The sequence below is a fragment of the Lithobates pipiens genome, unplaced genomic scaffold, assembly GCF_037356315.1.
Source record: "Lithobates pipiens isolate NorthernLeopardFrog02 unplaced genomic scaffold, aLitPip1_a1.2 Scaffold_30, whole genome shotgun sequence".
Taxonomy (NCBI): domain Eukaryota; kingdom Metazoa; phylum Chordata; class Amphibia; order Anura; family Ranidae; genus Lithobates; species Lithobates pipiens.
The window spans coordinates 169,961,272-169,979,703 of record NW_027507791.1 but is presented as its reverse complement, the minus strand read 5'-3'; the positions used below and the strand labels follow the sequence as shown (position 1 = coordinate 169,979,703).

At 46.1% G+C, this 18,432-nt stretch overlaps 4 pseudogenes; all 4 read right to left on the bottom strand.

Annotated features, from left to right (window-relative positions):
* Window positions 1–11,673: 11,673 nt before the first annotated feature.
* On the bottom strand, window positions 11,674–11,792 carry LOC143947244 (5S ribosomal RNA; annotated as a pseudogene).
* A 2,748-nt stretch (window positions 11,793–14,540) lies between these two features.
* LOC143948209 (5S ribosomal RNA) lies at window positions 14,541–14,659 on the bottom strand (annotated as a pseudogene).
* A 101-nt stretch (window positions 14,660–14,760) lies between these two features.
* On the bottom strand, window positions 14,761–14,879 carry LOC143948403 (5S ribosomal RNA; annotated as a pseudogene).
* A 322-nt stretch (window positions 14,880–15,201) lies between these two features.
* LOC143947925 (5S ribosomal RNA) lies at window positions 15,202–15,320 on the bottom strand (annotated as a pseudogene).
* Window positions 15,321–18,432: the final 3,112 nt, after the last annotated feature.

Here is an 18,432-nt window from a genome sequence, read left to right as displayed (position 1 = left end):
AATCTGGGCTATACAGAGACATCTCATCATTTCATCTAGCTCACATCTCTAATGGAGTTTGTCTCATTGCCAGGTTATGCCTTTTCATTCTTATGCTAAATATAGATCACTACACGATTTTAATCATCCACATCAAGCATGCAATAAAACTATCATACATCAAAATAAACCATGTACTCTTTTTCTTTATTTTGCATATTTGTACCGGAACTGTGAGTATGTGACAGTCCTGACACACCATCCTGACTTATTTTTCTTTATTTCTTATTAGAAATGGAGAGTACTATCTCAAAATCCGCTTAAATCTATTCACTTCCATGAGTTCTACCGCTAATTGTACCTTAATGCAAAATGTTCACAAAACCATCCATTTGCTACCAGACATGCTGCACATACTAAGAGTAATGTAACTATCGCTCTCTAACGATGTAAACAGTTTTATTGCTTTTCTGACATTGACCGAGTATCTCTGACATTAACTGAGTATCTCTCTGCACTATGATCTTAATAATAATAATAATAATAATAATAATAGGATTGTGTAATGCAAAGATCAACTAGTCTAATATAAGCTTTCTCATTGGTACCGGCATATCCTTTAAATTTAGACTAACGCCACTATTTCTCGGCCATTTTCAAGCTAAGCTTTCAATCTCTTACCTTTGAACTGCGATACTTCCTCCCTACAATATTAAGCCATTTAAATGTCCTATTGGTCGCCTATATTATACAACTCTCTGAAAAGCCTATATGTAGAGAATAAAACTAGTCTTACATCTTAATAAAACAGTTTTATTACTCAACCAGTATCAGCTGTCATGTACTGTATTACTTCTTTTTCTCCACCTTATCTGTCACAGTTAGAACACAGTGACAAAACATTTCTTTTTACCGCAGCAAAATGTGAGAAAAGCAGTGTAAGCCGTCTTTCTGCCTTATGCAACCATCTCTCGCTACCTCTATGCAATAGGATTCTCTTTCCAGAAAACAGTCAGTGTAAGCCGTCTTCGTGCGTAACAAAATTAATGGAACGATTTACACGTTAGAATTTGCAATCTACGTCAATTTACTATTAAATAGAGTACCTTTGCATTTATCCCTTGACTTTGCAACTATCCCTTGATCCCTTTTGTGTATTCACTTTATCTCGACCTATATATGCTGCCTCAATATTTTCCTAATTTGTTTTGCTATACTTATTATTATTATATTATAGAGATTACTAACTCTAAATCTTTGTAAACCTAACCATAGTTATAATGTCTACAGCTAATTTTACGTTAAAGCAAAATTCACACAAAACCATCTTTTTAAAACCTTTTACACACTGCACATTAAGATTAATGCAACCATCTCTCGCTACCTCTATGCAATAGGATTCTCTTTCCAGTGGAAACGGAAAACAGTCAGTGTAAGCCGTCTTCGTGCGCAGCAAAATTAATGGAACGATTGACACGTTGAAATTTGCAAGCTACGTCAATTTACTGTTAAATAGAGTACCTTTGCATTTATCCCTTGACTTTGCTACTATCCCTTGATCCCTTTTGTGTATTCACTATATCTCGACCTATACATACTGCCTCAAAATTTTCCTAATTTGTTTTGCTATACTTATTATTATTATTTTATAGAGATTACTATCTCTAAATCATTGTAACAAGTTATAAAGTCTACAGCTAATTTTTCGTTAAAGCAAAAGTCACACAAAACCATCTTTTTAAAACCTTTTACACACTGCACATTAAGATTAATGCAACCATCTCTCGATACCTCTATGCAATAGGATTCTCTTTCTGACTCTATTTTGTGTATTACTTCTTCTCCACATTAACTGTCACACTGATAACCATTTGTAACACATAACACTTGCAACACATAATTTAACAGCGGCAAAATGTGAGAAAAGCAGTGGGACGGTTAACTTGATTGAGAAGTGGTTGCAGTAGCAAAGCAAAGCAATACAGTTTGATTACATTAATAACACATAATGCAACTATTTTACATTCATTTTACATTCACATCATGCATACATCCTAATGTAAGCTGTCTATCACTATCAATGTTCATGGTTACTGATACATTATGCCGATGACCAGTTTCCACGGAAAACAGTCAGTGTAAGCCGTCTTCGTGCGTAGCATAATTAATGGAACGATTTACACGTTGGAATTTTCAAGCTACGTCAATTTACTCTTAAATACCCTTTAGCTGCTTAGCTCACACTTTGCTGTATGTAGCCGCGTTTACATGTAAGTAACCAATGGGGATTGACATTTCATGTCCATCTCACATCTCTAATGCAATTTGTCTCTTTGCCATGTCATACTTTGCCAGTTATTATACTTTCTCACCCGATAGAAACCTAGTCGTTGCTGATATTTCATGATTACAGCAATCATCTCATCTAATTGCTATTCCGACATTTTGCCTTGGTATTACTTTGCAACGCTCTATTGAACAATGTAAAGGTAAGCTAGATATTTTGTGTATTTCCACTTAAACTCTACCTGTATATACTGTCTCAATATTATCCTTTCTAATTTTGCTAAATTAGATTATAGAGTTTGCTATGTCTAAATCCAGGTTACCTACTCACCTTTATTACGTATACTGCTAATTTTAGGATAATACAAAACATCTTATTGCTTCTTTACACGCTGCACATGTTAAGAGTAATGCAATGCTACCGTGAACAGTTTAATTACTCGTCTCACAGTAACTGGTATCTCTCTGCTATAGGAAACTGAATTTGTACTAGAACGATCACTCATCTAATATCAGTCCACTCAGTGCTACCGGGATAACTTTTAAATTTAGAGTAATGAAATGATTTCTCAGTCATTTTGGAGCTACTGCAACTAACGCTTCCGATCGCATTTCGACTGCAATACTTAATCTCTGCTATTGCAGAATATTTAGCTGCTGACACGTAATTAACTTGATTGATAAAAACCTACACACGTTGTTGCTGTTATTTCGTGTATTTCCACTTAAACCCGTTATAGTTATTTTGCTATATTTATTACTAGTATAAACAGATTACTATCTCTAAATCCAGCTCACACTAAACCATCTAATTTCTACCTTACACGCAGCACATATTAACATATTAACATTTAGCCGGTATAGTGAAATAGTAAACGAAATGTGTAGATCACTCATCTAATATCGTCTTTTCAGTGCTACCGGAACAACTTTTAAATTTAGAGTAATGCAACGATATCTCAGTTTTATGAAGCTACTGCAACTAACGCTTTGGATCTCTTTCCTGATAAATTACGCTCTGCAATATTAAGCCATGTAAATTGTCCTATTGGTCTGCTAACAATGCTATGTATAATAATACAAATCTTTTAAAAGCAATATCGTCTCACTGCAATACTTACACTCTGCATAATATATATGAATAATGCGAATAATGCTAATAATAAAGTCGTCTAAAACTCGGCTATAAGTAGAGAATAAAACTATCTTACATCAATATAAACCATGTACTGCCAAACCAATAACGGCCAATTACTTAACGTCTATCAGTCAATGACTTAACAAAATAAACTTTAGCACTCTTTTGCTCTATTTTGAATAGTTGTAGTTCTCCACATTAACTGTCACATTGATATCACCACTGACAACACAGCACTTTTTAACAGCACCAAAATATGAAAAAAGCACTTTATATGTTTCAAAAGTAGTTGCATCCATCTCTACATACCCAGGACGTTCTTCTGTATAATCTAGCCTATCTGTATACACTAGCCTGTCTTTTGTACACATTAGCCTCTCTGTATAAACTAGCCGGTCCTCTGTATACACTAGTCCGTCTGTATACACTAGCAAGTCTGTGGAACCAAGCCTCTCTCTCTGCATACCCTAGCCTCCATCTCTTACATAAACCAGGACCTTCTTCTGTATAATCTAGCCTATCTGTATACACTAGCCTGTCTTTTGTACACATTAGCCTCTCTGTGTAAACTAGCCGGTCTACTGTATACACTAGTCCATCTGTATACACTAGCAAGTCTGCATACTCCTGCCTCTCTGTGTAACCCAGCCTCGCTCTCTCTCTCTGTATACCCTAGCCTCCATCTCTGCATACCCAGGACGTTCTTCTGTATAATCTAGCCTATCTGTATAAACTATCCTGTCTTTTGTACACATTAACCTCTCTGTATAAACTAGCCGGTCCTCTGTATACACTAGTCCGTCGGTATACACTAGCATCTCTTTATACATTAGCTCTCTGTATACCCAAGCCTCTCTGTATACACTAGTCCACCGGTATACACTAGCAAGTCTGCATACACTAGCCTCTCTTTGTAACCCAACTTCTCTCTCTGCATACCCAGGACGTTCTTCTCTATAATCTAGCCTATTTGTATACACTAGCCTGTCTTTTGTACACATTAGCCTCTCTGTATAAACTAGCCGGTCCTCTGTATACACTAGTCCATCTGTATACACTAGCAAGTATGCGTACTCTAGCGTCTCTCTCTGTATACCTTAGCCTCCATCTCTGCATACCCAGGACGTTCTTCTGTATAATCTAGCCTATCCGTATACACTAGCCATCCATCTCTGCATACCCAGGACGTTCTTCTCTATAATCTAGCCTATTTGTATACACTAGCCTGTCTTTTGTACACATTTGCCTCTCTGTATAAACTAACCGGTCTTCTGTATACACTAGTCCGCCTGTATACACTAGCAAGTATGCATACTCTAGCCTCTCTCTCTGTATACCCTAGCAAGTCTGCATACTCCTCCCTCTCTGTGTAACCCAGCCTCACTCTCTCTCTGTATACCCTAGCCTTCATCTCTGCATACCCAGGACGTTCTTTTGTATAATCTAGCCTATCTGTATAAACTAGCCTGTCTTTTGTACACATTAGCCTCTCTGTATAAACTAGCCGGTCTACTGTATACACTAGTCCATCTGTATACACTAGCAAGTCTGCATACTCCTGCCTCTCTGTGTAACACAGTCTCTCTCTCTGTATACCCTAGCCTCCATCTATGCATACCCAGGACGTTCTTCTGTATAATCTAGCCTGTGTTTTGTACACTTTGCCTCTCTGTATAAACTAGCCGGTCTTCTGCATACACGAGTCTCTCTGTATAACCTTGGATGTCTTTTGTATACACTAGCTGCTCTTTATACATTAGCTCTCTGTATACCCAAGCCTCTCTCCTCTCTGTATACAGAGGACCGACTAATGTGTACAGATAGGCTAGATTATACAGAAGAACGTCCTGGGTATGCAGAGCGCTCAGCTTCAAGGTATGGCCAACGCGAGTAATATGAGGGACACTCCTCACCCCCGCCCCCACCTACCAGATCTGACTTTCATCCCCTTGCCCTCTCTGCCCCGGTCATCTGGTGGCAGTTTTATGCACTCCCTGGCCCCCACCCTTTCATAATCCTTACCGACCTTTCTTTCCGCTGCTCACAGAAACACACTGGATGACTTGTCTAATTAACCAACTTGTACAAGACACCGCTATCCTCCTGTCTGACACCGGTCCCCCTTGGAGGCTTTACCCCTCACTGTTTGGGTGGTCCCTGCCTCTCCCTGGATGCTCCACATATACCACAACGACATTGTCAGAGGGGCACCACTTGACAGGACACGGGGCTGTCATGCCGGTGGCATCTCCCATTGGAGGAAGGGATGATGGCCCCAACCCCTTGGCAGCAGGTTCTTTCATGTACAGACCAGGGCGGCTCATCTTCCCTTCTGGAGTCTTGACCTTAGATGGGGGATTTGCACTTTGGGGGGTCTGAGTGATACCTAATGCGCTGTACTGGAAGGGCTTGACATTCCCGCATATGTGTCCTCTCCCCCTGGCTCCCACCTACTCTTTGCCGACATTGCCTTCTGCAGCTTTCGGGGACCCTGGATGACTTATTTATTGAGCCTATTGGTACGAGACACTGCTTCCCTCCAGGGTGACTCTGGACCCCCCTGGAGGATTTACCCCTTACTGTTTGGGCAGTCCCAGCCTCCCTCTGGAGATGCAGGAGAGACACTAATTGGCGGGCCCCAGGACTGCTGCTCGGGTGAAGTCTCCCATTGGATGGAGGGATGGTGGCCCCAGCCCCTGGCCTGCCGGATTTTCCATGCACCGACCAGGGCTGCTTCTCTTTCATCTTGATGTGGTGACCATGGAGGGGAGGAGTTGAAATTTATGGGGTCCGGGTGTTTGCTGGTGGGAGTGCGCTAAAGGACTTGACATTTCTGCATGTTTGTCCCCTCTCCCCTGTTTCCCCCCTCCCTTCCCCCCCTTCCCACCCTTCCCTTCCCTCCTTTCCCTCCCCCTTTCCCCCTTCCACTCCCCCTTTCCCCCCTTCCACTCCCTCTTTCCCCCCTTCCCTGCCCCTTTTCCCCCCGGGGCGTGGACGGGGGAGAGGGGGTAAGGAGAGGACAATCTGCCAAAGGGAGAAATGCATTTGTTCGGGGACTGCATGTACTTTAGGGGTATGGGACGGGGGGTGGTGGATCCCATTCTGTGATGCCTTTTCTGTTGTGACGGGCTCCCTCGTGCATGCCTACGTTTAGGGCGAGCCGAGGAGACCCCTCAGTGCTAACAGTTATATGCTCTACCTCTGTTTTGGTTATACTATTGTTTTTTGTTTCTTTAATGTTACTGATTGTCTTTTATTTGCATACCGGTATCAGACGTGACATTTACCACTGCCGGGGCTGGGGGGACTAGGATTCGGGGGCTCCCTCTCCAACCTGTCTACCCAATCACCCAAGTAGGACAGCGCGTTAAACCCAGTGTACATCTGGTAAGCGCTATAGCATAATTGTGCTGTTTTAGTATACCCTTCCTGTACTGTTGAGTGCGGACAACCCTTAATTTCCCTCTCCCCCTGGGGTTGAGGTGCCCGGCCTCTTTTTCCCTTTACCTTTCCTTGCATTTGCCCTTCCTTTCTCCCCCTTAGTTCCCGCCATGCATTACCTACCCAAAACCTACCTTGGTTCAACTTTCTTTGCTTTTCTCTGATGTCCCCCTCCCCCTCCCCGAGGAGCGATGGCAGACTCAGTCAAGGTCACCTCTCTAAACGTTAAGGGACTGAACTCCCCTGAAAAACGGTGGATCCTCCTGTGAGAACTGAACACATCCTGTACTGATGTGGCCTTTATACAAGAAACACATTTTAAAAATACTAGCCTCCCCTTTCTATGGTCGAGATCCTTCCCTAAGGTCTACCACTCTACTAACCCCTCCTCTCCATTCTGATCTCTAGCAGGCTCCCCTGGGTTCTCCAGGATTCTCTGGTGGACCCTGGGGGCCAATATCTTTTTCTTAGGGGCCACATTGGAGAGCGCCTTTTTACATTTGCCACTGTGTACGCTCCCAATGATCACCAAGACACGTTCCTCAGAACTACCCTGCACAGATTATGTGACTTTCGGGAGGGCCAATTGATATTAGGTGGGGACTTTAATGTCCCCTTTCGCCATCGGTTGACACTTCTGCCTCTTGCTCCTCGCTCCCTACCCCTCACCTAGGTCTCTATTCTGGCACCTTAATGAGAGCCTCCTCCAGATACCGGAAGTTTTAGCAGATGTGACCAGGGAATTGGACCTTTATTTCCAAGAAAACGAAAGCAGGACTGTGACCCGGGGATAATTTGGGAGGCTCACAAGTCAGTACTCCGCAGGGTACTTATCAGGCACGGGGCGCGCATCAAACGAACACGGAAGGAACAGCTTGCTAATCTGTTTCGTGAACTTGCCTCTGTGGAAGCGAAACATAAACATACCCCCTTACGGACCTTAGAGATTGAATTGGGGACACTCCATACCCATATTGCTGTCCTACTCCATTATAAAGCGAAAGCGGCACTCCAGTTTTGTCGTAAACTGACGTAGGAGTCAGAGGACAAATGCAGAAAAATCTTAGCCAGGTCGGTAAAGGAGTTGAAATCTGGCTCTTACATACCACAGTTGATAGATGAGAATGGCCAGAGGGCCTCTACCCCAACCCAAATAGTCGAAGTCTTTGAAAAATGTTACTCTGATCTCTACAACCTGCCCGATTCAGGGTCTGGACAGGACAATATAGACAGATATGTAACCGGTTCTGGTCTACCAACCCTCTCATCGGAATCACGGGAGTACTTGGAGGACCCGATCACACTGGAAGAAGTCCAGACGGCCGTGGGACCTCTGAAGGTGGGTAAGGCTCCGGGCCCTGACGGATATACCGCACAATACTTTAAGACCTTCCTCCCTATTCTCGGCCCGCGCTTGGTGAATTTATTTAATACTCTGAGCTCGAATGGGGATTTTCCTGAGGATACCCTTAGAGCCCACATCTCGTTGATACCTAAGGAGGGCAACGACCCGGGCCTATGTGGGAGCTACAGACCCATTTCCCTCCAAAATTCGGTCCTAAAACTATTCTCTAACTCCTCGCCACGTGATTGGCACATCACATCATGGAACCACTTATGTGTCACGTTCGGAATGACCCGAATATTACTGGCATATCCAAACCCTCGGCACAGCACAAAATTGCGGCGTACGCTGATGATCTAATTTTTTCCATCTCCAATCCACACATTTTGCTTCCCAAAATACTTGCGTCTCTACAGCGACACGGCAGCCTATCAAACTATAAAAACAATTGCGCCAAGTCGGCTGTATTGAATATATCGGTCCCGGATGGTGAGGCCAAGAGGCTCCGCTCCTCTTTTCCATTCTACTGGGCTGAAAAATCTATACGTTAACTGGGCGTTGACATCGCAGCCGATTTAGCGCAATTGTACCTGCTTGATTTTGTCCCTCTCCTGGATAGACTGAAATCTGATTTGGGAAACTGGCATGCTTTAACACTGACCTGGTTCGGGCGCTGTAATGCATTAAAAATGATGGCCCTCCCTCGGATCTTATACATGTTCCAGACATTACCGATCCGGTTACCCCCAATTTTTTTCAGACAACTGCAGGTGCTGCTCCGGGACTTTATTTTGGCGCGCAAACCGCCCAGAGCCCGTTTGCAATTGCTTGCCAGACCAAAGGACAAGGGGGGTCTGGGTCTCCCAGATCTCAGACAATACTACAGAGTGACTCTGCTAGCGAGAGTCGTTGATTGGCATTGTAATGGCCCACACAAGCAGTGGGTGGAGATGGAGATTGAGGATGGATCCATTCCCCTATTGACCTCCCCGTGGCTCCTGTCCTCCCTACCAAAAGACCTCAGAGGTCACCCCGTAGTGGGAGCTACGTTGGCTGTTGTGCGGAGGTTGTTCCGCTGCACACACATTGCTCCCTTGCCATCACCAATGACTCCGGTTATAGGTAATCCAGACTTCCCACCGGGATTTACCAACAAGAAACTGCGACAGTTGACAGTGGTGGGGAAACAGCGTCTGGGAGAGGTGTGGCCCTTGGGAGGGCTCCCGACCACGCAAACTGTCGCCAAGCTTTCTGACCCTCCGCTTGACTTGTTTAGTGCTTATCAACTTCATCACTTTCTTCTGGCCATACAAAGGGCCCCCTACACTCCTAGAGACCTGACACCCTATGAATCCATCTGTCACAAAAAGGAACCTGTGCGACACACCCTCTCCCTCCTGTACAACCTATTAAGTAGTCAGGAGGAGGAGTCGACCCCACCATTTATCCACAAATGGGAGAGGGACTTTGGCATCACATTTACCCCACAACAGATAGGCAAGATCCTGACATTAGTACATAAAGCTTCCATCGCAAACCAATATCAAGAATCAGGATACAAGATAGTCTCACGCTGGTATAGAGTCCCATACCTTCTGAATAAAATGAATAGATCGATCCCGGATGTTTGTTGGAGGTGCAATTCAGATACGGGGACCATGGGACACATTTTCTGGGCATGCCCGGCCTTGAGGAACTTTTGGGTGGAGGTGACCGAGACGATAAAAACTCTCAGAAATGTAGATATCGCAGACAACCCAGCAGCGTGCCTTCTACACTTGACCGAACAGCCTGTTCGAAAATACAAAAAAACCCTCCCTATGCAACTCCTGAACGCCGCCCGGGCCTGCATTCCCACACTGTGGAGGCAGCCTCAGCCCCCCATCCAAGGTGCTGTGGTATTCCAAAGTCAATCATATTCTCTGGATGGAAGAATTGACCGCCACCCTTCACAACACTGAAGAGGCATTTAGTGTTACATGGAGGCCCTGGAGGTATTTTTCTGGTACTTGAGACTACATTCGGGAGGTGAGCAGCGCCCCTGTCCCAGAAAAAGACTGAACATCTAACGTTTACCTACGTAGGCCATGTCTGCCCTCGGTGGCATCCCCCCCCCCTCCCTTTTTGTCTTTATTTTTCTATTTTTCCCCGCCGCCATCCCCCCCCCTCCTCTCTCTCCGTCGTTGCACTCTCTTCTTCCCCCGTCCTCCCTTTTGACTGTGCCTTGTCTCCTTACTAGCCTTTGGGACCCAGAAGAGCCCCAGGGTTCTGGACACGACCGGCTCATATTTTACTCTGGTTCACATAGGTCATGATAAGCTGGCTCGCTGTGGTCCCAGTTGCTCTCCATGATTACATTTGTCCGAACAGGGCTGCATTAGTTATACTGTACTACATGTCCGAGGTGGGGTTTCTCTCATTTCTGCATGAAACTCTAGGACTCCCCTCTGAGAACCCAGAGTTATTTGGCTGCCTATTTTTTGTTACCATGTAATTGTGACCCTGGGTCATGCTGTATGGTTGACTGTTATATTTATGTTGTTCTACTTATACTTAATAAAAGAATAAAACAAAAAAATAAAAAATAAGTCAATGCCAACAACTTAAAAAAAGCCTATGGCATCGAGAAATCCCAGGTGTTCTCCCATCCAGGTACTAACCAGGTCCCAACCCTGCTTAGCCTCTGAGATCAAATGAGATTTGGCTCTTTCAGGGTGATGCAGCCATAGTAGATTTTTTCAGGCACGCTCAACCCTCTTGACAAACGCCAAGATGGTCACCTTGGGAAACAAACAAAAAAAAACAAGTCAACGCCAACAACATAAAAAGAAGCCTACCGCACCTAGTATTTCCAGACGGTCTCCCATCCAGGTATTAACAAGGCGCAACCCTTTCTAGCCTCTGAGATCAGCGGAGATTGGGCGCTTTCAGGGTGATGTGCCCATAGGCAATCTCTTTGGGCACTCTCATCCCTCTTGAAAAATGCCAAGATAGTCACCCTGGGAAACAAGCGAAAAAAAACAGGTCAACGCCAACAACATAAAAAGAAGACTACGGCACCTAGTATTCCAAGGCCGTCTCCCATTCAAGTACTAACTAGGCCCAACCCTTCTTAGCCTCTGAGATCAGAAGAGATAGGGTGCTTTCAGGGTGATGCGGCTGTAAGCGATCTCTTTAGGCACTCTCAACCCTCTTGACAAATGCCAAGATGATCACTTTGGGAAACAAGCGAAAAAAACAGGTCAACACCAACAACATAAAAATAAGCCTGCGGCATCTGGAAAACCCAGGCGGTCTCCCATCCAGGTACAAACCAGGCCCAACCTTGCTCAGCTTCTGAGACCAAACGAGATTGGGCGCTTTCAGGGTGTTGTGCTCGTAGGCAATTTCTTTGTGCACTCTCAACCCTCTTGACACATGCCAAGATGGTCACCTTGGGAAACAAGGGAAAATAAAACAGGTCAACGCCGACAACATAATGAGAAGCCTACGGCACCTGGTATTCCCAAGCTGTCTCCCATCCAGGTACTAACCAGGCCCATCGCTGCTTAGCCTCCGAGATCAGATGAGATTGGGCTCTTTCAGGGTGATTTGGCCGTAGGCACTCTCTTTGGGCACTCTGAAGCCTCTTGACAAAGGCCAAGATGGTCACCTTGGGAAACAAGCTAAAAAAACAGGTCAAAGCCAACAACATAAAAAGAAGCCTACGGCATCTAGTATTCCCAGGCGATCTCCCAATCAAGACACTAACCAGACCAGATCCTTCTATGGCACCTGGTCTTCCCAGGCAGTCTCCCATCCAGGTACAAACCAGGCCTGACGCTGCTTAGCCTCTGAAATCAGATGAGATCGGGTGCTTTCAGGTTGATGTGGCCGTAAGCATTCTCTTCAAGACACGCCCAACCCTCTTGACAAACGCCAAGATGGTCGCCTTGAGAAACAAGCAAAAAAAACAGGTCAAAGCCAACAACATAAAAAGAAGCCTATGGGCTTAAAGCGGACCCTAAGAGATGGGACCCACTAGCTCTGTCATGGTTCGGATGCTGTAATATGAACGCAATGCCACGACTTCTGTATCTACTACAAGCCTTACCTATCAAAATATCCCAGACTTTCTTTCATGCGGTTCGCTCAACCTTTAACAAGTTCCTCTGGCGCGGAAAACATATGCGTATTGGTAGGGCAATGCTGTTGCGACCGAAATTGCGGGGAGGTATTGGCTTCCCGGACCCTGCTCTATATTACACAGCGACGCACATGACACCGGTGGTTGACTGGTGCTGGTGTTCTGCCATATACTGTCCGGCCATGATATAGTGTCTGCGCCGTACTGCGCATGCGCAGTACGGAGCAGACGAAGCTTCGGAAAATCTCCGAAGCCGAACGGCGCCTGCGCGGTGAGTGGAGGTGGTAGCCCCACCATCCAAGCGGACATAGGGTTGTGAATATTAGAGGGCCCCTCGCAGGCGAGCTTCGCTCGCCACGCTTCGGGCTCGGCCTCGCTGTGCTCGGCTCTTTTATATTCTTACTCTATGTCCACTTGGATAGTGGGGATAGAACCTGGACTCAGTGCGCAGGCGCCGTTCATGCTCGGCAATTTTCGGAATCTGTGTTGCTGTGTACTGCGCATGCGCAGCACACAGCGGACACTATCCGATGGGGGACCATATGTGATAGGACACCGGCATGGGGAACTGAAGCTATGGGTCAAGCTAGAGCAGGAGATGGTGCGGGTTCCACTGACTGGTCTGCTTTGGGCGGGGAGGCCATTGGAGCCCTGTGTGACTACTCACCCGTTAATTGGCCCCTCGCTCGCCGAGATGGATAGTTTTTTTCACCTTTCCCACCTCACTAACTTCCCTTCTCCTATGACCCCAATTATTGGACATCCTAGATTCCCTCCGGGCCTGTCTGACCAGGCCTTTACCAGGCAAGCCCCGAAAGGGCTTCTGAGAGCAGCCCTATTTCTTGGACCCACGGGCTTGATTCCCATGGGGACCATACTGCTAGAGCAAGTACCTGTTGCATTGGATAGCTGGAGAGCTAGACAGCTAATCCATTTCCTCGGATCACTACCTAACCATTCGTTCTTCTCTAGACAATTCCACCCCTTTGAGGAACTTTGCCTGGATGATGGCCCAGTTCGTGGTTTCCTCTCTAGGTCCTACCAAATCCTTACAGACGCACAATCCTCCACGGATCCACCCTTCCTAGCTAAATGGAAAAGGGACTTACAAACTACATTCTCCAAACCACAGAAGGACAGAATACTCTTTTTCGCCCATAAGTCGTCACTCTGCAGTAAATATCAGGAGATCTCATATAAGCTGATCACACGCTGGTATCGTACACCGGTGGTGTTGGCCAAAATATTCCCCGGTCAATCTGACCGCTGCTGTCGCTGCGGGCAACAGGCTGGCACCATTCTCCACATTTTCTGGGAATGCCCTAAATTACAAACATTCTGGCAGCCTGTCCTGAGACTCATCCACAAGTTCGCAGACATTTCCTTAGCCAATGATCCCACAGCAGTTCTTCTCAATCTAACTCCTATGTCGAGAAAGCGTTATCATAAGTCCTTACTTAAACATCTCCTCAATGCAGCTAGGGCCTGTATCCCAAGTCAGTGGAAAGAGCAATCTGCTCCAATGGTGACCCAGTGGTTCGCAAGGGTAAATGATATTGAACGAATGGAAGACCTGACTGCCACAATGAGGGATAAAATGGAGGAGCATGGGAACAGATGGTTCTACTGGACCCAGTTTCGCTTTTCGGAAGAATACCTCCGCGAGACATAGTAAGCTCATGGTGATCGTTGGAGATCGCTGTTCCAAACGTTGGACAGCTGATGAGCTGGTGAGCCGAGGGCGTCTCTTGCTCCCTGGGAGGGGACCCCATCCTATCCACTCTACCCACGACACCCCCTTACCCCTTCTTTTCCTTTTCTGCCATTTCCTTCCCCAATCTTCTCTTTCCCCTTCTCCCTCCTTTCAGTTCTACTATTTCCCTTCTTAACTCAAAAAAGGGAAAAGAAAATGGTATGTTCCGACCCCATTTGACTACTACACAATACTCTTCCCCTATCTATGGATATCTAAACTCTTCGAGGATAGCAGGGCTAGTATCAATAATATTTTACGTGGTAGAGGATCCCAACGAGATGGAGCTTTAATCTCATCTTGATATGACCGCAAAGCTGTACACATGCTATTCTCCTCGGACTTCTTACCATTGGCTCTGATATCCATGCAATATGATCGTTTGTTTGTAACTATTTGTATCACACATTCTGTGAAGTTGCCTTTGCATTGTAATGTTGCATACTACTAAATAAAAAAAATAAAAAAAAGAAGCCTATGGCACCTGGTATTCCCAGGCGGTCTCCCATCCAGGTACTAACCAGGCCCGATACTGTTTAGCATCCGAGATCAGACGAGATTGGGTGCTTTCAGGGTGATGGGGCCGTAGATAATCTCTTCGGGCACTCTCAACCCTCTTGACATACGCCAAGATGGTCACCTTGGGAAACAAGTGAAAAAAAAAACAGGTCAAGGCCAACAACATAAAAAGAAGCCTACAGCACCTAGTATTCCCAGGTGGTCTCCAATCCAGGTACTAGCAAGGCCCAACCCTGTTTAGCTTCTGAGATCAGAGGAGATCGGGTGCTTTCAGGGTTATGTGCCCATAGGCAATCTCTTTGGGCATTCTCAACCCTCTTGACAAATGCCAAGATAGTCACCTTGAGATACAAGCGATAAAAAACAGGTCAATGTCAACAACATAAAAAGAAGAATACGGCACCTGGTATTCCAACGCCATCTCCCATCCAGGTACTAACTAGGCCCAACCCTTCTTAGCCTCAGAAAAGAGAATAGATAGGGCTCTTTCAGGGTGATGCTACTGTAAGCGATCTCTTTGGGCACTCTCAACCCTCTTGATAAATGCCAAGATGGTCACCTTGGGAAACAAGCAAAAAAAAAGAAAACGAATCAACGCCAACAACATAAAAAGAAGCCTACAATAACTGGTAATCCCAGGTGGTCTCCCATCCAGGTACTAACCAGGCCCGACTCTTCTTAGCCTCCAAGATCAGACGAGATTGGGTGCTTTCAGAGTGATGTGGCCATAGGCAATCTCTTCAGGCACTCTCAACCCTCTTGACAAACACCAAGATGGTCACTTTGGGAAATAAGCGAAAAAAAAACAGGTCAACGCCAACAACATAAAAAAAAGTCTACGACACCTGGTATTCCCAGGCGGTCTCCCATCCAGGTACTAACAAGGCCCGACTCGATTAGCCTCCAACATCAAACGAGATCGGGTGCTTTCAGGGTGATGTGCCCGTAGGCAATCTCTTCAGGCACTTTCAACCCTCTTGACAAACGCCAAGATGGTCACCTTGGGAAACAAGCAAAAAAATAAAAATAAGTCGGAAGCTAGAGACAATACGGCCCGAGTCCTCAATTTAATCCATGCGGCGCATATACAGGGAAGGCCCTTGCTTATGTTGTCAACGGATGCGGAGAAGGCCTTTGACAAGGTGGCCTGGCACTTTTTGCAGGCCACCCTGCAACATATAGGTCTTGGCCCCAACATGATGAGCTGGGTAATGTCGCTTTACTCCACGCCATCGGCAGCGGTACGGGTGACCGAGTGGTGCTCGGACTCTTTCCCCATCACTAATGGGACGAGGCAAGGGTGCTCTCTGTCTCCCCTAATTTTAATTCTGACACTGGAACCACTTATGTGTCACGTTCGGAATGACCCGAATATTACTGGCATATCCAAACCCTCGGCACACCACAAAATTGCGGCGTACGCTGACGATCTAATTTTTTCCGTCTCCAATCCACACATTTTGCTTCCCAAAATACTTGCGTCTCTACAGCGACACGGCAGCCTATCAAACTATAAAAACAATTGCGCCAAGTCGGCTGTATTGAATATATCGGTCCCGGATGGTGAGGCCAAGAGGCTCCGCTCCTCTTTTCCATTCTACTGGGCTGAAAAATCTATACGTTAACTGGGCGTTGACATTGCAGCCGATTTATCGCAATTGTACCTGCTTAATTTTGTCCCTCTCCTGGATAGACTGAAATCTAATTTGGGAAACTGGCATGCTTTAACACTGACCTGGTTTGGGCGCTGTAATGCATTCAAAATGATGGCCCTCCCTCGGATCTTATACATGTTCCAGACATTACCGATCCGGTTACCCCCAATTTTTTTCAGACAACTGCAGGTGCTGCTCCGGGACTTTATTTGGGAGCGCAAACCGCCCAGAGCCCGTTTGCAATTGCTTGCCAGACCAAAGGACAAGGGGGGTCTGGGTCTCCCAGATCTCAGACAATACTACAGAGTGACTCTGCTAGCGAGAGTCGTTGATTGGCATTGTAATGGCCCACACAAGCAGTGGGTGGAGATGGAGATTGAGGATGGTTCCATTCCCCTATTGACCTCCCCGTGGCTCCTGTCCTCCCTACCAAAAGACCTCAGAGGTCACCCCGTAGTGGGAGCTACGTTGGCTGTTGTGCGGAGGTTGTTCCGCTGCACACACATTGCTCCCCTGCCATCACCAATGACTCCGGTTATAGGTAATCCAGACTTCCCACCGGGATTTACCAACAAGAAACTGCGACAGTTGACAGTGGTGGGGAAACAGCGTCTGGGAGAGGTGTGGCCCACGGGAGGGCTCCCGACCACGTAAACTGTCGCCGAGCTTTCTGACCCTCCGCTTGACTTGTTTAGTGCTTATACACTTCGTCACTTTCTTCTGGCCATACAAAGGGCCCCCTACACTCCTAGAGACCTGACACCCTATAAATCCATCTGTCACAAAAGGGAACCTGTGCGACACACCCTCTCCCTCCTGTACAACCTATTGAGTAGTCAGGAGGAGGAGTCGACCCCCACCATTTATCCACAAATGGGAGAGGGACTTAGGCATCACATTTACCCCACAACAGATAGGGAAGATCCTGACCTTAGTACATAAAGCTTCCATCGCAAACCAATATCAAGATACAAGATAGTCTCACGCTGGTATAGAGTCCCATACCTTCTGAATAAAATGGATAGATCGATCCCAGATGTTTGTTGGAGGTGAAATTCAGATATGGGGACCATGGGACACCTTTTCTGGGCATGCCCGACCTTGAGGAACTTTTGGGTTCCCAGTAGCGTGCCTTCTACACTTGACCGAACAGCCTGTTCGAAAATACAAAAAAACCCTCACGATGCAACTCCTGAATGCCGCCCGGGCCTGCATTCCCGCACTGTGGAGGCAGCCTCAGCCCCCATCCAAGGTGCTGTGGTATTCCAAAGTCAATCATATTCTCCGGATGGAAGAATTGACCGCCACCCTTCACAACACTGAAGAGGCATTTAGTGTTACATGAAGGCCCTGGAGGTATTTTACTGGTACTCGAGACTACATTCGGGAGGTGAGCAGTGCCTCCGTCCCAGAAAACGACTGAACATCTAACGTTTACCTACGTAGGCCATGTCTGCCCTGGGTGGCATTCCCCCCTCCTTTTTGTCTTTATTTTTCTTTTTTTCCCCGTCGCCATCCCCCCACCTCCTCTCTCTCCGTCTTTGCACTCTCTTCTTCCCCCGTCCTCCCTTTTGACTATGCCTTGTCTCCTTACTAGCCTTCGGGACCCAGAAGAACCCCAGAGGCCGGCTAGTTTATACAGAGAGGCTAATGTGTACAAAAGACAGGCTAGTGTATACAAATAGGCTAGATTATAGAGAAGAACGTCCTGGGTATGCAGAGATGGAGGCTGGGTTACACAGATAGGCTATTGTATGCAAGCTTGCTAGTGTATACAGATGGACTAGTGTATACAGTAGACCAGCTAGTTTATACAGGGAGGCTAATGTCTACAGAAGACCGGCTAGTGTATACACATAGGCTAGATTATAGAGAAGAACGTCCTGGGTATGCAGAGATGGAGGCTAAGGTATACAGAGAGAGAAGTTGAGTTACAAAGAGAGGCTAGTGTATGCAGACTTGCTAGTGTATACCGGTGGACTAGTGTATACAGAGAGGCTTGGGTATACAGAGAGCTAATGTATAAAGAGATGCTAGTGTATACAAAAGACAACCAAGAGTAGACAGTGAGGCTCGTGTATACAGAAGACCGGCTACAGAGAAGCTAATTTGTACAAAAGACAGGCTAGTGTATACAGATAGGCTAGATTATACAGAGGAAGGTCCTGGGTATGCAGAGATGTAGGCTAG